At 39.5% G+C, this 13,102-nt stretch overlaps 1 long non-coding RNA gene across 6 annotated transcripts in view; it reads right to left on the reverse strand.

The window, feature by feature from the left end:
• Positions 1-9,443: 9,443 nt before the first annotated feature.
• LOC127641551 (uncharacterized) overlaps positions 9,444-13,102 on the reverse strand; it is a 55,593-nt gene continuing 51,934 nt past the window's right edge. For 5 of the 6 annotated variants that reach the window (XR_007970187.1, XR_007970189.1, XR_007970186.1 and 2 more), the window contains exons 2-3: positions 10,369-10,467; positions 9,444-9,574 (exon numbers count right to left, since the gene is read on the reverse strand). This is a non-coding gene — a long non-coding RNA (uncharacterized LOC127641551). Of the gene's footprint in view, positions 9,575-10,368; positions 10,468-11,536; positions 12,358-13,102 lie in introns of those variants that run through there. The other variant, XR_007970185.1, reaches the window with a different exon arrangement.

The following is a 13,102-nucleotide window of genomic DNA, read 5'->3' on the forward strand; positions in this document are numbered from 1 at the left end:
CAGCAAATTTAAGACTTTTAAGGCCTTAAATTGTGATTTTGAAATTTTAGACTTTTAAGACTTTTAAGACCCGCTGAAACCCTGTTCTGAGTAACATCACCAAAGCAATGACGCCACGACTCCCGTTGAAGTATCCAGCATCTCTAAGGTCTGCAAATAACTCCATCCAGAACTGAGACGCTATATACATTTTTAAGAGTCCTCAAGCTGATGTTTACACCGTGTACAGCTGCACGAGTGGCCCTCGTTAAAATATTGAACGCAATGATGCAGTATGTCTTGTTTTTCCGCCTGGTCCGCGTCTTTTAAAAACTCCAAACACCGCTCTCAACAGTCAACACGCATAAGTCTTCTTCTTACGTTAAAACAACGAGAATACAGAAAATGTGCTTAGACCTCCACCTAGTGGTTATATTATAGAATTAAAGGAGAAATTACATATGAGACAGCTTTATAACTGAAATGGCTTTAACTGAAATAGACAAGTTTAATATAACTATTCTGATAAGTGTATATTTCCAACATCATGTTTGTGTTATCCGCTTCTGTAAGTTTTTGTGACGTGTTTCAGAAAGATAATCGCTTAGACAGAGTAATAGTTTATTTTCATCTTAACCGACATCACAGTTGATCAATGCAATAATTCATAATTCAATATATTGATACCGATTTCTTTATCAACTGTTTGTTCAATTGAGACATAAGGGGGTGATTTCAAAGCATTTTGAAAGTGACACACTTCCTTCTGCCAGTTGGTGGCGCTATAACTTTGACTCACAATAGTCACATCCACGCGACCGCCTCTTCCAGTGAAGAAACTGCTGAAGTTTCATCGAGATCAAGTAATGTATGCAGAAGTTATAACACACTTCCTTGCTGTTTAAGCTGCATTTATGTGCTTTTTTGAGCTTCAAAGTTCTTGTGCAATGTGTTCCACATTCAAACCAAAATATCTGACTCTAGGTCAAAGTATGAAACCAATACCCCACTTTTGTCTGAAGGTGGCGCTTACTGAGCCCCTGCACCAGGCATCAAAAAAGAAAATTCAAGTTTGAAGAGCTGCCACGACAACAGTATTTAAGATATCAATAATCCTTTCACACGCCTACATCTGCCGGTGTTTACATTATACACATAAAGTTTGAAGTAAATCGTGTAACAATAAGTGGGTGATTTTAAAGCATTTTGAAAGTGACACACTTCCTTCTGCCAGTTGGTGGCGCTTATAACTTTGACTCACAATAGTCACATCCATGCGATCGGGCCTCTTACAGCGTAACACACCGCTGAAGTTTCATCGAGATCAATTAATGTATGCAGAAGTTATAACACTCTGACTGTTTCTCGCTTTCGCCATCATTTCGCTTCTCGCCACGGCCAAACCGTTAGAGATATCAAAAATCTGCCGGCAATTTTTCATGCTCAATGTCTTGACATCATGCTGACCGAGTTTGGTGGCGATTGGTGGAATTCTCTGGGAGGAGTATTCCAAATTCCATTGCGTATGCTTTTCAAACAACCCTAAATAGACGGTTTCCTGTTGGTCTGGGGTAAAAGTAAAAGTATGAAGGATATATGAAACGATGAGATCTATATGTGTACCGAAGTTTCATATTATTACATGCAAGCGTGTTTGAGTTATAGACCAAGTTTTCGGACCCTGTTCCAGGGGCGCTGTCGAGCCCCCTGCCACGCTCGGTACCAGCTTCAGCCCGGCCCTAATGACCGCAGGTTCTGACCCGTGTGCAAAGTTTCAAGAGTTTTTGAGCATGTTAAGAGCCCCAAAAGTGCCCCGTAAGTCGTGAAAAAATAATAATAATAATAATTAAAGCTGCGAAAGCAGCGATGACGGGCCCAAGCCGGTGGCACCGCCACCCTGGGCCTTTAGGGTCGCCAAGACGACGGGCAATAACGTAAGCTCGCTCGACCGCCGAGAAGATGTGTGCAAATTCCAAGAAATCCACATTCAAACCAAAATATCTGACTTTCTGTTGGTCTGTTTGTTCACTTGAGACATAAGGGGTGATTTAAAAGCATTTTGAAAGTGACACACTTCCTTCTGCCAGTTGGTGGCGCTATAACTGACTCACAATAGCAACATCCATGCGATCGGCCTCTTACAGCTGAACACACTGCTGAAGTTTCGTCGAGATCAATTAATGTATGCAGAAGTTATAACAGACTTCCTGTTTCTCTTACTGCCTTCTGCCAGTTATTATAGGCTTTGTACTTTACTCACGCTCCAATACCGACGTAGAAAATCATCCTCTTTGCATGCGCAAAAATATGCTTGGAAACATCACAGTGGAGCGGTGCTTACTGTGAATGATACTGAATTGTACTACTGACTATTTAAACAGAGTAATTTTTATATGGTAGGTTTACTATTTTATTATTATATTTTATTGCGGCTATAATGAACAGGCTGCAATGTCAAGATTGCAATGATGGAGTGTGTGTGTGTGTGTATTTGTAACCTTAAAGGGGTCATATAATGCCATTTTTGTACAAGTTAATATGAATCTTTAGGGTCTAAATGAAAACTTTGTAATATACTTTTATTAAAAATTCTCATTAGTGTTTTAAGAAAACACAAATTTTAACTGCTCAAAAACAGCTCCGCTTTCAGCACGCCGCTTCAGTGCATATGACTTTAAATGATAATGAGGTTTGGTCACCCCGCCCTCCCTCCGTTCTGGGGGAATTGTAGTCTTGAATCATATGCATTTGCAAGATGTAAACAGTATTTTGCCAGTATTGTGTTACCATTCATCTTCATGCAGTTATAACTGTTTTTTTTACATTACTTCTTAATCAGTAACATACAAGTAAACCAGGTGTAACTTAGTGTTACCATGTTAACTGTAACACCTGCGTACACAGTTTTTAATAACACAATAACCATAACGCGTTGTTCATTATAAACGTGTGATTATGAATTATATTGAGAACGTCGTAACGTTATGGAAAACATGCCGTAATGTACCCTGAGTGTAAACATTAGCCACATGCAGTTTAGCGTTGTTTTGGTTGAACTCACCTCTGAGTGCTGCTTTACCTGCAGTTGAGCGTTGTTAAACTCACCGATGAATGGTGTTGTACGCCACAATGAGCGTTGTTAAACTCACCGATGAATGCGGTTGCCTATGAACGCGCTAAACCTTTGCTGAGAGGGCACTTTGATATCAGATTGTGAGGGTTTTTAAAAATAAAAAACTGTTGGAGGGTCAGATAAAGATGATCTGGGGCCACCATTATACTAGCCCTGCCATAGATCATTCATTGTAGCCTATTCCTTTTTATTTTTATTTATTGCAGTCTCGACCCATTCGCAGCAGACCAAAAACGTACGTGCAGGTCCAGCTGTTTCGTTTTGGTGGTGCGATGAAGACTTTCGTCGAACATCAGCACGAACGGTCCCGTGATTTTGGAAATTAGTCATCATCCGCTATTCCAAAGCGCGTAATGGCTGATGGCTGTAGTTTGCTGGAGACCCTTGACAGCAGTTAGATATTTTTCACTTTTTGAATGAGACTCCAGCCCGTACACCCAACATTCCCAATTTAATAGCTTTCTTGCATAAGCAGTAGGCTTCAAATGCGTTATTTGCAACTGGCTTTAACCAAGCACGAAATTCAGATTTTTCAAGCCAAGTATCGCTAAACTTGCACTTCCTCATAGCTGAATAAAATCCGCTTAACGCCTTTCTGTTGTATCCGAGAGACTCGCGCCAATAACACGAAAGCTCAAAGCTGGCTGTTGCATGTTGGTCTATTTTGTAGTCATAATACAGCGAATTATATTTGGACTAGCTGAAATAAGAAACTACAACACCACGGAAGTAAAAAAAGAAACATTCCAAAGCGCTGTGGAGCATTTAAATGAGATTTACATGGACGTAGGAAAATTAAGACCTGTTAAAAATTATTTAAGACCTAGAACACAATACTTCAGCAAATTTAAGACTTTTAAGGCCTTAAATTGTGATTTTGAAATTTTAGACTTTTTAAGACTTTTAAGACCCCGTGGAAACCCTGTTTTTTTTTTTTTTTTTTTTTTTTGTAGAGTATTTTTTATTGTATCACCAAAGCAATGACGCTCACGACTCCCGTTGAAGTATCCAGCATCTCTAAGGTCTGCAAATAACTCCATCCAGAACTGAGACCTATATACATTTTGAAGAGTCCTCAAGCTGATGCTTACACCGTGTACAGCGTCACGAGTGGCCCTCGTTAAAATATTGAACGCAATGATGCAGTATGTCTTGTTTTTCCGCCTGGTCCGCGTCTTTTAAAATCTCCAAACACCGTTCTCAACAGTCAACACGTACAAGTGTTCTTCTTACGTTAAAACAACGAGAATACAGAAAATGTGCTTAGACCTCCATCTAGTGGTTATATTATAGAATTAAAGGAGAAATTACATATGAGACAGCTTTATAACTGAAATAGACAAGTTTAATATAACTATACTGATAAGTGTATATTTCCAACGTCATGTTTGTGTTATCCGTTTCTGTAAGTTTTTGTGACGTGTTTCAGAAAGATAATCGCTTAGACAGAGTAATAGTTTATTTTCATCTTAACCGGACATCACAGTTGATCAGTGAAATAATTCATAATTCAATATATTGATACCGATTTCTTTATCAACTGTTTGTTCAATTGAGACATAAGGGGTGAATTCAAAGCATTTTGAAAGTGACACACTTCCTTCTGCCAGTTGGTGGCGCTATAACTTTGACTCACAATAGTCACATCCACGCGACCGGCCTCTTCAAGTGAAGAAACTGCTTAAGTTTCATCGAGATCAAGTAATGTATGCAGAAGTTATAACACACTTCCTTGCTGTTTAAGCTTCATTTATGTGCTTTTTGAGCTTCAAAGTTCTTGTGCAATGTGTTCCACATTCAAACCAAAATATCTGACTGTAGGTCAAAGTATGAAACCAATACCCCACTTTTGTCTGAAGGTGGCGCTACTGAGCCCCTGCACCAGGCATCAAAAAGAAAATTCAAGTTTGAAGAGCTGCCGCGACAGCAGTATTTAAGATATCAATAATTCTTTCACACGTCTACATCTGCCGTGTGTTTACATTATACACCTAAAGTTTGAAGTAAATCGTGTAACAATAAGTGGGTGATTTTAAAGCATTTTGAAAGTGACACACTTCCTTCTGCCAGTTGGTGGCGCTATAACTTTGACTCACAATAGTCACATCCATGCGATCGGCCTCTTACAGCTGAACACACCGCTGAAGTTTCATCGAGATCAATTAATGTATGTAGAAGTTATAACACTCTGACTGTTTCTCGCTTCGCCATCATTTCGTTTCCTTGCCACGGCCAAACCGTTGGAGATATCAATAATCTGCCGGCAATTTTTCATGCTCAATGTCTTGACATCATGCTGACCGAGTTTGGTGGCGATTGGTGGAGTTCTCTGGGAGGAGTATTCCAAATTCCATTGCGCGTGTTTTCAAACAACCCTAAATAGACGGTTTCCTGTTGGTCTGGGGTAAAAAGTGAAAGTATGAAGGATATATGAAATGATGAGATCTATATGTGTACCGAGTTTCATATTATTACATGCAAGCGTGTTTGAGTTATAGACCAAGTTTTCGGCCCCTGTTCCAGGGGCGCTGTCGAGCCCCCTGCCACGCCCGGTACCAGCTTCAGCCCGGCCCTAATGACCGCAGGTTCTGACCCGTGTGCAAAGTTTCAAGAGTTTTTGAGCATGTTAAGAGCCCCAAAAGTGCCCGTGAAGTCGTAAAAAATAAAAAATAATAATAATAATAATAATAATAATAATAATAATAATCCTAACGAAAACAATAGGGTCCTACGCACTTTGTGCTTGGGCCCTAATAATAATAATTAAAGCTGCGAGCAGCGATGACGGGCCCAAGCCGGTGGCACCACCACCCCCGTGCCTTTAGGGTTGCTGTGCACGATGGGCAATAACGTAACCTCGCTTTGACTGTCGAGAAGAAGATGTGTGCTGTAGAGCTCCAACGAACATTCACAATCGACAGCTCTCGACCTAGTTAGAAGCATTTCTTGTTTGCATGACATGTGGACTTAATAAATCCTTATCTTGAGCCAAATAAACAAGCTGACATTCAGTACAACCTGTGTCTTTTGTTTAGAACACATACAAATGTTATTTATGTACCGTTTTTGTACGGTACATAAATAAATAAAGCACCGTTTTTGAAGACTGCGCATGTACGAACGTGCTCTACTATGTAAGAACGAGCCGATTATTGTATATGGAAATGGGTGGGGCCTGTAACACCTTTAGGAACCAAACGTGCAACACTCATAAATACCGGTTGTAAATCACATTCCCTCACTCGTCTTTGAGATGGCTTCACGTGTTTGGATCGTCGGCAGTTCCATCATCCGCACACTGCATACTCGCTTCTGTGAGCAGCGCCTGGACGGAAACCTCGGTCTTCAGTGTGAGATCACCTGGGACGGCAGAGGAGGCAGACTCTGGGAGCAGCTGTTTCCAGCTCTGCGCTCTCTCAGGGCCAAAGCTACAGCTCCAGATATTCTCATTATTCACCTGGGAGGGAACAGTTTGTGTCGGGTGGGCCGCAACCGCCTCGATTTTCTTCGGGAAATAAAGAGTGACCTGACCGAAGTCTTACAAATGTTTCCCAGAACCAGGCTGGTGTTTTCTGGCATTTTACCCCATCTAAATTGGAGAGGACAGACTGGCAGGACTGGCTATGGCATGGAACGAAGCCGGCGGTGGATCAACGGCGCCATGTCTGGCTTCTTAGCAGAGAGGCAGATGCGCTGCATTCACCACAGAAACATCGGCTTGTTCCATCTGTGCAGAGACGGAGTCCACCTGAGACCAGAGGGAAACCAGCTTCTGCCGAGCAACCTCCGAGAAGCTCTGCAGGTGGAACTCAGAAGATGAAGCAACAAATGTCCTTTTAAGGGCAGCAACAATGGCTCTTTTAAGAGCCACATTCACTCATTCAAATAAAAAGCATTTTCCAAGTGTGTGAAATTGTTGTTCCTCACCTTACTTGATGTCAGGTTTCAGATGACTTGTTTTTAAATAAAAATGTCGATTCCTCTTATCCATTCCTTTGTAAGCATTTCAATATAACTTTCAAACCATTTAAGAATCGTGCGCTGTTTTCTGTGCTGACCACAATCCAAAACGTGCCATAAAGCAGCGGTTCTCAAACTTTTTTGTTTTGGTTTATTTATATAAAGACACAGAGAATATTACTTGCTTTACCGGATTAGAATTATAAAGAAAATAACTAGGGAATCACTAAAACGAGAGAATTATTCTTATTTGATGATACTCTCAAAACATTCCACAACAAATCCTTGAAATTGAATGATATTCAGAACAGAACACGAATAAAAAAAACGCTCTCTTTACAATCAAAATGTTTTTACATTTGCGATGTATTTGGATGCTAAATATGGGCTGAAATATGTGCCACCAGAAACTGAATTTGAACCATTTATATTTGAATTTGAATGTCTAAACTTGAATAATTGCATTGAAAAACTGAATTTGAATCACATAATTTGAAATTGTATTGTTTAATTAAAATTGAATTTATTCAAAAACTGAATCTGAATTGTATCATTTGAAATTGAATTTATTCGTTTGGAACTGAAGTCCAATAAAATTTGATCCTCACTGAAAATTAAACTCTCTATATATCTTCACATTCACTTCTCACAATTCAGATTCAGTTCTCAAATTCAATTTCAAGTTACTGAGACAGACATCCGGGTAGTTGGAGGATGAAGGAAGAGCAATCGAGCGCAGATCAATAGATAGCGTTCATTGGTTGGTTTCACGTGACGTCACGCTGCTGCATCGCGAGAGCGCGCAATTCAGATGGAGGGCAGGAAGTGAAATAGCTGAGGATCTGCCGTCTGGCAAAATGCCAATGTTTTGTGTAGTTTACGGCTGCTCCAATCGTTCTAATCGAGAAAAGGGAAAGGGTTTTTATAGAGTAGATTTCTCGATTTTTAACGTCTGCGGTCGGGAGGAGCAGAGTCTGTTAATGCCCGTGTCTGCAGCGACCACTTCGTCGGAGGTATGTTAGCTAGCCAACGTGTTTTTTGAGTCTGTGTTTATATAGCATTAGGTTGTCATTAAATGCTCATTTACTTAGTAATGCTTATTAAGTTACCGGTAGTCTAATATGGACTTCATTGGGGCTTTTTAGGTTGCCCTAGCGCTTGTCTAATCTTTCGGAGTCTATTGTCCCATTGGAGTAAGGAGGAGGGATAATAATCAGTCAGTCCAGTACCTGAGCCCTCACACATGTAGTGTCCAATACCTGATCCCTGCTTCTTGGCTCTGATGATGATAAGTAAGAGGACAGGAGTAGTAGTACCTGAGCCCCGACACATATCAGTCTGTTAATATGTTTTCAACAAGTGTAATACTTTTATCCACAAGTCCAATTGTACTGGCTATATGTATTATATGTAATGAAATGGATTCTAATCTGTTATTGCACACCATGTTCTTGTTATTATAACAATTGTTGAAAAATCTAATCTTGTAAATAAACCACCATGTATAATTCTGTCTTCTCAATGGCATTTAATCTTTTCATTTAAATTATACAACAACCAGAACTCACAAAGACCACACTCATAACAATAGTCAAAATGTAGAGTGCCTAGATCCTTTCATTACATTATACATGTGAGTTTGTAACTTGCTGTCCCAGTATTTCTGGAGTATACCGTTTCTAAAAAAGCACTCAACTTTAGGGATAACATCATCCCAAAGTTCAAGATCGGGCAAAATCCTTTCAACAAAAATGTCATTGTGGTTCCACACAACAAAATCATAGTACTCAGCGTCTACAATGTGAAGCTGTCCCTGAACTTGGTAGTAGTAGTCATGTGTCTGGTCCAGCATGACATTATAATAATAATAATAATGCATTTTATTTAATGGTTCCTTTCATAACACCCAAGGTCACCTCACAAGCAATATACAGGTCACTGCATAAGACAATACACACAACAAACAAGCCGCATACAGATAAAGTGCATTAAAAACTCAATACAATATGTTATAAAAAAGCTTGTATAAAAAGATATGTCTTAAGACGCGTTTTAAAAGTCAACAAGCAGTCGCTATTACGTAACATCAAGGGAAGAGATTATCCCCATCATTGATGAGGCAGAAGCCCTTTTCCCCAGCACACAAGCGCAGATTGGCTTCATCTTGGTGAGAGTGTGGACACTAAAATCACAGAGAGAAGGACACGTGAACAATAGATTAACAAATATATTTTCTGCCTTTTTGCTCAGTTTAGGACTTGAGACACGACTCAGACTCGAGATTTAGGGACTTTACTACAACAGAGACTGTAATATTACCTTAATCTACGAGATGCCAGTTCCGTGACAGTCACAAGCAACAATCCCATCAGGGAGGACCCCATGTATGGCCACTTGGGGTTCAGCCAGAGACCACTGTCCATACAGGAGAAGCCTGCATGCTCCCGACCCATCAGCTTCTCATAGACTCCTCTGGCTTGTGCTTCATGTTTGCATCCATAACTGTATACAGTACACATGCAAAACATGAAAAGGAAATGATTACTTAGTATTGGATGTGTAGAGCCAGTTCAGTGATTTAAATGCCATTTCCCTAACCCCTATACTTAGTTCTACTCCTGCATAACCATAGTCTTATAACCCTATAACTAATAACTAACGTGCACCAAAGCAATGTGTTACTATACATTTCATTTAATATTCCATCAGTAAGATACATTTACTTAATAGACAAGCTTCTTTTTATCCAAATTATACCCTCTGTTGTCAGTGTTTCTTTTTCTGGACATAAACACTGTTTACACGCTGACCTTACCTCTGCCTTACCCTAATTCAAACCCTAAATACCTTGTAGCGGCTGTGGTGAACCTATATGCTTCTGGGTAGCATATGGCCTTGATCAAGCTCTTGGATGGTTGCTGTGGGTTGGTCTTAATAGCTTGTTTCAGCTTGGAAGCAGTTATGCGTCCAGCTCTTTGCCTAAACCAAATCCTGCATGCACTCTGACTTCGAGTTGCCCTCTCTACAGCCTGGACCTGGGACATGATGAGCTCTTCTAGCTGGAATACCTGGCATAGCTCTCCAAGCTCTTTGGGGGGTAGCTGCAGAGTCTCTGGTGTTCTGTATTCAAGAACAGTTTTAGGAAGCATACTAGATTTGGGGATGAATTCTTTGTAGTAAGGCTCCCTAGCCATCAGTGCTGCACTTCTTGGACAGTTTTTGCTTAAAGTCTCAAAAAAAACTAGCATATGTTTCTGACCCTCTCTTCACTCTTGGGCATGAAGTGATTTCCCAACCTGGTTTTCAGTTGTCCTGCCATCAATAGAACGGTCAAGCTTTTTTTTTTTGACTTTAGCAGAGGAGAAGTCAATCAGAGCTACTGGAGCAGCAGGAATCTGAAAATAAGTTAACACAAAGAAGATCATTAAGTCCACATTTCTGTGGTCCATAACCATAACATATCTATATGCAGTATAAATCTGCCGTTTATCCTATGGCTGTGAGCAAAACAGGTAAGGCTATCATCACAGGATTGAGATGCCAAACTGTGTTTATGTGGGTCTTTGCTGTCTTAGCTTCTCTTTGTCCAACAGGGAAATTGTGACGGACCACATTGTCACAAGCTACACATATTAAGGCAGAATATAGAATAGAAATAATTTAATAATCCCCAACATTAGGTATGATGGAATATAATGAAAATCCCTAAAAGAAGATGAAATGTAGATGAAGACAAGCAATCTGCCTGATGAAGTAACCAAAGGGGCACAATATAAACATTAATTTAACATCATAATTTAGCCTACAGTTACACAGTGTCCAAAAAATACAGTGTCACCTTACCTTTTTTACATGTGATGGCATCAGCCACTTACACTGCTCTGTTGTGCAGGAAGCTGTATCGCTTTCTTTCGAAGTGTAAATGTGCTATTTTTGTGTTCTAGTCAAACGGAATTAGCTAACTTATGCATTCAATTCAAATGAATAGGGCTAGTGCTATGGTGTAATTGCCCTGAAGTTTATGGCCTTACATTATGCTAGCACCTGCCAAACACAGCGACACATAACTTACACGCTTACTACTCTCTCTCTCTCTCTCCCTCTCCCTCTCAGTAAGCAGTAACGTTACTCTGACAATGACAACCACGAGGAGAAGTTATCGGGAAAAAAAAAAAAAAAAAATCACACTGAAGACATGACCAGTCTACTTGGCAGCGGCTAACACTAGCTACGTTTGCAACAACATTTTCACCGGGGGACGAGGCAAACGCTTAGAAATAATAAACACCAGGCAAAAATGTTGTTACCAGAGCTAGTAAGCTACCATAAAAACGTGGGATTATAGCTACTGTGTTTGCAACGTCGGGAGAAAGATTTAATTTCCCCTGTTTCTACAAAATAGCTATAACATTAACAACAGTTAAACAAAAGATCGTTAGATCGTAAAAAAAAAAATGTCATTACCGTATTTGTCCCAGCCGAATCCATGGTGGTGGTCACGCAAGTCAGGCAAGCACTTCTTTGTTTCATGGCGGGTAACGCCCTGTGCTCAAAAACATTGGTGCTGATTGGCCCAAGAGGAGTCCTGTGCGCCAATGAACGCTATCTATCGATCTGCGCTCGATTGCTCTTCCTTCATCCTCCAACTACCCGGATGTCTGTCTCAGTAACTTGAAATTGAATTTGAGAACTGAATCTGAATTGTGAGAAGTGAAATGTGAAGATATATAGAGAGTTTAATTTTCAGTGAGGATCAAATTTTATTGGACTTCAGTTCCAAACGAATAAATTCAATTTCAAATGATACAATTCAGATTCAGTTTTTGAATAAATTCAATTTTAATTAAACAATACAATTTCAAATTATGTGATTCAAATTCAGTTTTTCAATGCAATTATTCAAGTTTAGCCATTCAAATTCAAATATAAAGGGTTCAAATTCAGATTCTGGTGGCACATATTTCAGCCCATAGCTAAACTATTCTTTATTATAGGCTTTGTACTTTACTCACGCTCCAATACCGACGTAGAAAATCATCCGCTTTACATGCGCAAAAATATGCTTGGAAACATCACAGTGGAGCGGTGCTTACTGTGAATGATACGAATTGTACTACTGACTATTTAAACTAGGGCTGGGCGATATGGCAAAATATATTATCACGATATTTTTTTCCATATTGATCGATATCGATATTTGTTACGATATATAATTTAATAATGCTGCCCGTTTGAAAAGTATACTGATAATGATGCCTGAAGAAACCAGAAGGTTCAATAGTTGAACTATAAAGTTTATTAACATAAATAAATAACAATGCAAACATTTAAATGTGCAAACATGGATTGGTTGAGAATATATTTTGTTATAAAAGAATATTGATAAACTTTGAATCTAAATGTTAACATTTTACTTTTAGCAAACATGCTTTATCTGCCTTGACAAAACAATGTAAGTTAGCTTGCCTTGTAACTGATTATAAAATATCAAACTAAAAGCTGTGACTACAGTACTATCACATCAAATTTCTTTGGCAGGGCAGCAAACATTTCAAAATGTTTGCAGAGGTACAACCAAGACAACAAATGTAAACAAGTGAACCACAAAGTCCCTGGCAGATTTAAGTACTTAACTGTCAGATAAATAAAATATTAATTGTGTACTGGTTTTAAATATCTCAAATGTTTTAGAGGTAGCAATCTGAGTAAAAAGTGCAAAATGTAAACATTGTAAACCAGTCACTATGCTACACCTTTTAGGTAGTGCTCGTCATATGTAACCCTAATTACCCTATTATAGGTTTTTTGCCAGAAAGACTAGTCTGCAAAACTTTTGGACGGAGTAACATTAACATGGGCCCGCATTTTCATACTCTCGGTGTGGTCACTGGGATGGTACCTTTTCAGGTGACCGAAAATGTTTTATTTGTCGTGTTTCCCGTCTTGGTTATCACCGACCGACGGCATATTTCGCAGACCGTCTTTATTTGCGCGTCGTCGCTTTTCAGATATCCAAACCACTTCCATATG

This window comes from Xyrauchen texanus, unplaced genomic scaffold (genome assembly GCF_025860055.1).
Source record: "Xyrauchen texanus isolate HMW12.3.18 unplaced genomic scaffold, RBS_HiC_50CHRs HiC_scaffold_105, whole genome shotgun sequence".
NCBI lineage: Eukaryota > Metazoa > Chordata > Actinopteri > Cypriniformes > Catostomidae > Xyrauchen > Xyrauchen texanus.